The 7,948-nt window shown below is 42.7% G+C and overlaps 1 long non-coding RNA gene across 2 annotated transcripts; it reads right to left on the bottom strand.

The window, feature by feature from the left end:
* Nucleotides 1-4,258: 4,258 nt before the first annotated feature.
* On the bottom strand, nt 4,259-7,253 carry LOC124654742. Of its 2 annotated transcripts, XR_006988448.1 has the most exons (8): nt 7,224-7,253; nt 7,046-7,141; nt 6,739-6,974; nt 6,278-6,636; nt 5,477-5,627; nt 4,862-5,176; nt 4,651-4,700; nt 4,259-4,486 (listed from the first exon to the last, which is right to left on the bottom strand). It is a non-coding gene; the product is annotated as an uncharacterized LOC124654742 (long non-coding RNA). The 2 variants fall into 2 exon arrangements; XR_006988447.1 differs by having other exon boundaries at nt 4,259-4,700.
* Between the last annotated feature and the right edge of the window lie 695 nt (nt 7,254-7,948).

Raw genomic sequence — 7,948 nt, 5'->3', positions numbered from 1 at the left:
GGAATGGGACAAAACACATACTTGTGTAATAAAACTCCAGGTCACCTCACCAATTCCGTGAATATAACAATCAATCAGTCCATATTCTAGTTCCATTCAATATGATTGGCAACCATCTTATGAAGTCATTCTGTGGTGCTCGCTTGTATAATCCAGGTTTTGTCAATAGTGTTGGTGCGTATTTCAAGTTTGAAAGGAAGAAATTTAAAATAGAAGATGCCTAAAATATGCAAATGCATGGTCTGTGCTTATTGATGTAGTTGTGTTAGGTAACCAGTAGTAATAGCTATTTGACACACCGATCCGATGATATGTGCTTATAGCAAAGTACTGTGCGTGTTAACGGCATTTCTCTATTACTTGATCTGATTGCCCTGCTCTACAGCCGGCGCCCGATGTGCTGCCTACCCGGCGACCAGCCGAGCTCGACCGGGCGTTGAATCACCGCCGGTTCCAAGCTCCTATACGAGAGAAGCGCACGCAAGAGTACGATCCGCTTCGTACGTGAAAGAGGTGATCGACTGCGGCCCTTTGACGATGATGAAGGGCCTTGATTTCTACCCTGGCAAGGACGAAGACCTCAGCCGCAAGCACAAGTTTAAGACCCGGGACGGCAAGATCGAAGGCGGAATCCTGGTATTCCCGGCCATGCATGATTGGAGTTTTTGCTATGGTCAGCTTCTCTCCGGTGTTTAAGTTAGTTTGTAATGTTTGGTACTAGTTGTTTTTAATCCAGTTTGGAACTACTTGTGTTATTCAATTTGTCATTCGGTTTGATTCAGAAATGTGGCAAGTAAGCTAGGTATATTGTTTGATTCAGAAATCTTGTTATTCCATAAACAAAGTGGGTACTCTTTATCTGACATTTGAAATAGTTCAAATATAGAGTTCAGTGAATAAAATATTCAGATGAAACTTGATCGCATGCCCGTTGGCGCCACTTCACAACAAATTTTAAAATTGGTCGATTGGCCTAAACATGTTGTGCGGCAACAAAGTGGCATTCCTGACGACAATCGAAATCAGAACGCAAGAGCCTGCCATGTCAAGAGCTTCAACTGATATGATCTCACCATCAAATCTGTAATCTGACTTACACTCACGAAACTTGCATCAACTGGAAAAGAAGATGTACTCTAAACTTTGACTTGACTTCACGTCAGTCAGTTGTATGTTGTTGAACGGACTGAAGCAACAACATTAAGCAAAATAAATAGACTCACTCTTCCAAGAACATTCAGCTCTAAGAACTAGTTCATGTAATCTATACCTAATAATAAAAGCAAAAGGGTTTCTTGTTCGTCCGTTTTTTACTGCCCCTAAAATTAAGCTAAATTACATAGACTGCCGCCGGTGAGTTACTTACCGTTTCGTCCCGCACGTCTCCCCGCCCGCACGAAAAAAAAAAAATATCGCCCCCGTCGTCCCTCACCTTTGGCCGATGCGTCCGGTTTTCCCGCATCCAGATCCGCCACTGATTCCCTGCGCGACGCTGCGAGCTCCTCCCTAGGAGGTACCGCGTGCCTACATGCTACAGCGGGCACGGCATCCCTGCGCTCCTTCCCGGCCGCCGCCGCAATAATTAACGCGACCCCTTGAGCCAGGATTTTCTGCCCCGGCGCCGGTCGCTCAGCCTCGGGGACAACGTCCAACCTCGGCCGCCTGCCGCCCAGCGCTCCCAGCATGTCTATGAGCCCGTCTGCTAATAGCTGTTCATTACTCATAAAGAAATTGCGGAGGAAAATTACAAAAGGGGAATCGGAATTGAGGACAGCCGCGTCCCATGCTTGCTTGTGGGATTGGGCTTCCCGGTGAATGTCGAGCTTGATGCGGCATGCCTGGATGAACTTCTGCGCGGCCTGGCCCTCGGTGGACATGCGCACGCGGCGGAAAACATATCGGCGGTGGTGGCCAGCAAGGAGGCGTGGTTGTCGCCCCTGGATTCGCGACACAGGCAGACGTGCTCGCCGGAGGAGCTCATCCACATCTTCCAATTCCGCTCTTTCTGTTGTTCCCATCTTGTTGTTCCTCTGTATCGTTTTGGGGAAAAATGCTTGCTAGATGGTGCTAAACCAATTTAGAAATATTGAATAAAACACTCTCCAACCTGCAAAGTAGAGAGTACTTGTTCACATCCTTCCTCGTGGTCCTGGCTGGCGGCCGACTACCAGGGACGTTAAATTTCCTCATCTGCTCGTTCCCCTGCTTTCCTGAGTTTGTTCTGGTAGTGTAGTGTGACAATTGCTGCAACGTGAATTTTCTTTTGTCTTTTGCTGTGTTTTAGATGGAGAGTTTAGGCCCTATTTCTAATGAGTCGGCTATATTGATTGTTTCAGGTATATCAAATCATTACATGCATGTTTTGTCATTCTAAAAAAAGAGCATAAAGAGTCTATTTATTTGGTTTTTCTTTCATTTGATATCCACAAAACGGACGGAATGCAGAAAACGACTGGAGATAAATACTGATTTGTAACTACGGCAATCCTAAGAAGCTGCTGAGAAGGGAGATTTCATGATTTCGTGGAGTTGGAGTTTGTCGAACATGCCCTCGCACAAAGCAAGTTATTTGATTAATAGTGACTTTTATCTCATCGGTTTGATGTGCATCTTTAGAATGTTCAAAAAAAAAAGGATTTAAGTAGTGAAATTATCACTATATTATTTTGTCAATTAAATATCAACTCATCGCAACGCACATTTGATATCTCTCTTCTCTTCTCTTCTTTACGTACTAATAAAAGAAGTAAGGTTTCTCCTTTTTGTTAGTCAGTTTGGATTTGCCCCTATTTTTTGAACTTAATTACAAAGATTGCCACCATATAGTAAAAAAGCGGTTCAAATGTAAAAAAGACAGAAGCCAACCTCGTCAATGTGGCTTCATTCGCATGTCGCTTGTGTGTGTTTCCTCAGGTTCACGCCTTCATTCTACGTTGATGGACCATGATCCGTTCGGCTCAGCCTTGCGCGGCCCGTATCCCATAGGCTAGGTCTCGATGCCAGAAGACACGGTAAAACGTAGCGATATGTTTGTTTGAAGCTTGAACGAGTTTAGTCGCACGTTATTCACTTAAATCAAGCCACACCGGTTTATATACGTTGGCAGGTTTCTTAGTATCAGCAAGCTGACTATATATGTAGCAACAACAAGAGTCTGATTTGAAAATATGGCTGCCTATAGAGATGTGCAATAAATTACTTTATCGATAAACTCTTATTTTCTTGGCTGTTGTTATTTATTTTCTATTGCATGATGCTCCTGTTCTTTTGCTTGTAGTTGATATCTAAATCACCCTCATGTTTATGGTCACCCTAAAGTTGAATAATATTTTAAAATGTTTTCCTCTTTAAAATAAAAGAGTGATCATGACATAATGAGCCAAAGTGTGAACCAGCTATAGTTTATAGAGATGGATGCTACTCAAACATTTAAAAGCAAATTCTAGCACATAGAAAGTAAATAGGTATCGTGAAACTGCTCGAAATTTTGGACAAAACAACAGTTTGTAGCGCGGGGTGGATTTCAATCACCCTGTGCAACGCACGAGCAATTTTACTAGTTATTACATATAGCAAAACTGCAACCATCCTAGTTCTCATTACATCTCGGTTGCACTTTACGTGTCGCAGATAGCTAGCCAATGCAAAATCAATGATCAAGAATCCGGAGAGGAGCATCATCATACAGTCAATGTACCTGAATAAAAAAAGAGCAGCATGTAGAATTTCACTAACGGCACACAAAATGACAGATTATTTGCTCAGAAAATAACAACAATAGATTCAAATTAGTTGTCTGATTATGTCTGCTCTTCCTGTTTCGAGAATAATGAAGTTTCATTGCCCGAAGAATTAGGCAGGAGGGAGTTGAGCTGTCGTTTTTTACATCGATCATGGACTGTTATCAGAAGGACGTGTGGTGTCTTGCTTATCAGATCATATCATGTAAAGCTTGTAATAACATCGATCATGGACTGTTATCACAAGGACGTCTGATGTCGCCCTCAATGGTTGCTCACACTAACCTGCTCGATGTGACGGCGGCTCGCTCCTCGGTCGACGTGACAGCGGAGTGGATGAGGCGGTGGATTCTCCGGCGGATGTGCCAGTGGAATGGATGAGGTGGCGACGTCCCTGCTTGATGTGGCGGCGGCCTGGATCGCTGGTGTGGCGGCAGCGGCCTCGATCGCTGGTGTGGCGGCGGCGGTCTCGCTTGTGTGCGTTGCTTCCTTTTGGTCTATTGCTGGGCTGGGCCAAATACGTACTAAATTTAACTTTTCCCCACTTTTTTTTACATCTTGCTGGGCTTCCGGGCCGCTTAATCCTAACCATTGAAGAAATCATACCTCTCCATTTTTAGGAGAGGTAAAAGGTACTGTAAAACAAGCCTCCAGAAATGCATGGCGTGATACTGCTCTTCTTCAATCTGCATGGATTGGAAATTAGTCTTGTATGTCATGCATGAGATCATCATCAGTCCATGTACCTGATGGAGCCAAAGCAGAGATAATTTAACTATCTGTCGATGAGGTAGAATATCGCAAGGACATGTGAGTGTTGAATGGTTGTGGACTACCAAATGTAAGATCTGCAGAAACAGAGTTATGATCTGGATTAAATGCGAACACAAGGAGATAACAGCTTCATCACCTGTTACCCGGTCCTTCTGAGCAACCAAATGAAACTGCAACAGCCATCACCTGGAAATAGAGATGTGAGCAGACCATGACACTGGACTATACAATAAGCTGATAGTTTCAGCAACGAATCCTAGCCATTTGATCTGAAATAGAGGATGCATTGTAACAAGCAAACTCATCATCGAGGCAGAGATCTAGATGACAGTGAGAGTGTTCTTTACCTTCGTTTTTGTAAGTTTCTGAGTGTGCATTTTTCTGCCTCTGCTACTTGAGAAGAAATATTTCCCTGTAGGCTTTCACTTATCAGACTCTTCGCAGTAACGAGGGAGCACCACTGATGAGACTTGTTGTAGAGCCTGGACCTGATTTGGAACAGGTCGAGGATAATAACATCCTAAACTTTCAGCCAAAACCATCAAGTTATTTACTTGTGTATGCATTCTGTTGGTGACCTGAGCTGATAGTCCAAAATCACTACAGAGCCTCTGAACTTTCTCCATAAGTTCCTGGACGCTCTCACTAATTAACTCTGAGCTCTGATCGTAAGGGATGCGGATTAACAAAGTTACCGAAGTGATATTCAGAGTATATGACATATGAGGCACTATCAAAAGCAAGAGGTTCTAGATTCAGAGAAAAAGCAAGAGGTTCTAGCAAAGCTAACAGATAAATTAGTATTGTCAATTCATATAAATTACAGTAACCATTTTTTCAGTTGCAGTTCTAGCCCAACTAAAATGATTTTCAAACTGTTAGCAGTAGTTGAATATTGAAAGCTACATCATGTCTAGAAGAGGTGCTTTAAAAGAAAAGAGAGCATGGGTAAGGAAACTTACATTTATAATTTTTAATCGTTACAATTACGACAGATGAAGGTGACTGCAGCAACACGTCCATTCGAAGGTGCAGACAAAGTAGGCCTCGCTTGTCTGATTTGCGTCCATGCTGCGACAACCTCAACGCCCCACAAAAATAGGCAAACTTAATCTGCAAAAGTGAATCAGCGTGAGGAAAAATTAAATTTAAATAGTTTAAATAACTGAATGTAAACTCATCAGTGCTGCCGATTTGTTAAATTTGTTCTGTACATGCACCAACTTATTTCTCATGTTGCTACTATCAACTATTTAGCTTCAAACGAACTGGACACCACTTGTTCAAATATCCAAACGTAACATGCTTGTGAGTTTTCTCCATCCTTCCTAGCTTCTTTCTCCTACTTAATTTTACTCACTCGAGGTCCTCCTTAGCTAATACTAAATGATATCCTATAGTAAAACCGACCTGCAAATTTGTTTCAAAAAAATAATGTCCTGCAAACTTTCTTCTTTGGTGAATTTATACAGTGAAAATAGGAAGAACAAAAATCAGTGAATCTGTTAAGCATCACATCAGCAAAGAATCACATAAAGACCATTTTTGAAAAAAAAAATGTTAGGAATTTAGATTCAGAAATCCAGACAGCTGATATGATAGGAATTTGTCGCACTGGGGATAGGAAATAGTGGAGTTCGCACAACCAAACTTGAAATCTCACGAAACAATAGCAAAGGATAAGAGAAACACAAAGTGGCCTGACCAAAAAGGGAACTTCATATTGCAGGAAACAAAAAAATTAATCAACAATCAAGACGGACCTTCATATTGCAGGAAACAAAAATTTCTGCGACTCCTTGTGGAAATTTAATTAGGAAACCACCAGCAGACATGGCTTACAAGCAACTGGCATTGTTCTATTCTTCACATTAAAATCGCCCGGACCAAATCCAACATGAATATGTGACGATACCAGCTTCAGCATAACAGGTTCGCACACCACTTTAGGCTGAAGCAACAACTCTCCTTCTAACACCAAAGGTGGTGCGAATGCTACAGCTACAGCAAGTAACCTTCACAGGTAACCCATCACTTGTTACATCTACAACAGCACACTCCATTTCTGTCCAGTAGGTGCCATGGAAAATAAGAGACGTCTTTGCCTCCTTCCTTCAAACAGCTGATCCACATTAGGATGTAATTATCATGTCAAACAAGGCCTCAATGGCATAGCACATGATTGTGCACATCAGGATCTCAAAACACATGTTATGGAGCCTACCTTTGGATGCAGGTGTTCAGCTTATAGAAATAGCATATGTCCTCGCACTATTTTTTTTTTGCGGGTCTCGCACTATGTAATACACTTTGTATCTGTACTCAAAAGCTCATAGCAATGGTGCCTCGTTCCAGTGTAGACTCCTGCATATGTCCTCGTTCAAGTTGTAGCGATCCCAGCATTGTGCCTTTCTATGACGATGCCTTCCAGTGTAGACTGCTGCCGCTTGTTCTTAGGAACTTGCGGTTTGTACATAGAATCAGAAAAGAAGATATATAAATGAACAATACTAAGGCGAGAGTGCACTTACTTGGTACTTACAACTCTCGTTGAATAATACATCCAGGCTATAATTAGGAATCTCCCTCTCTATGCGGACTTTGTCGACTGGCTCTTTGTTTAAGATCTGAAATATTCAAGTAATGAATATGTTAAGTTGTCCAAGTGACCATTTCAACATTACTGGATGCGAATAACTCTTGGCTTACACTCATAATGTGTCTAGCCGTCTTGTCTGGCGTCTTGAACTTAATGCGTGGCGGGTGCTCAACCATGGGAGAGCTGAAATCTTTATCCTCAAGAGAAACCTGGGCAGTCCCCACTGTGAAACCCCTCACCGCCAAAGCCTTGGTGCAGAAACCATATGCCTGAACGCTCTTCCATGTGAATGTTTGGATGCTGCACATCAAAAATCAGTCCAATAACATTGACCAGGATCAATTAGTAACATAGGACAATGAACCCGCAACCTGTATACCCAATACGAACATTGGCACACACACCACGATTTGACGAATCCAGTTGCAAGGCCTCACAGGTTCTATGAACGACTGTCCAGACCCATGAGGTGCGCATCCCAGTACCTTCAAAGACGCGCCACAGGTTTCGGCTCGATAGACACTCTACAACAAATCAATAAAATCCTGTGACCAGTCCTCCGCGGACAAAAAAACGCACACACTGGGATTAAATGGTCTTGGTCGATTTCATTCGGAAACACAGGAACACACATAGGGGCGGATCAAGATGATGTTATCGGGTGTGCAGCGGCACACCCAGAAGTTGTGAAGGTCAATGAGATTTAAATAATTGCCGACTAAGAAAGACTTTGGTGGTGATCTCAAACTTCTTCCTCGACTTGGGACTTGTACAGGCGCTCTACAAAGATGCAGCCTGAACAAATCGACGACTCGTCCTCGATCATGGTATCTTA

This window comes from Lolium rigidum, chromosome 5, assembly GCF_022539505.1.
Source record: "Lolium rigidum isolate FL_2022 chromosome 5, APGP_CSIRO_Lrig_0.1, whole genome shotgun sequence".
Taxonomy (NCBI): domain Eukaryota; kingdom Viridiplantae; phylum Streptophyta; class Magnoliopsida; order Poales; family Poaceae; genus Lolium; species Lolium rigidum.
The sequence above is the reverse complement of the archived record's forward strand: the minus strand, read 5'-3'. Positions and strand labels throughout refer to the sequence as shown.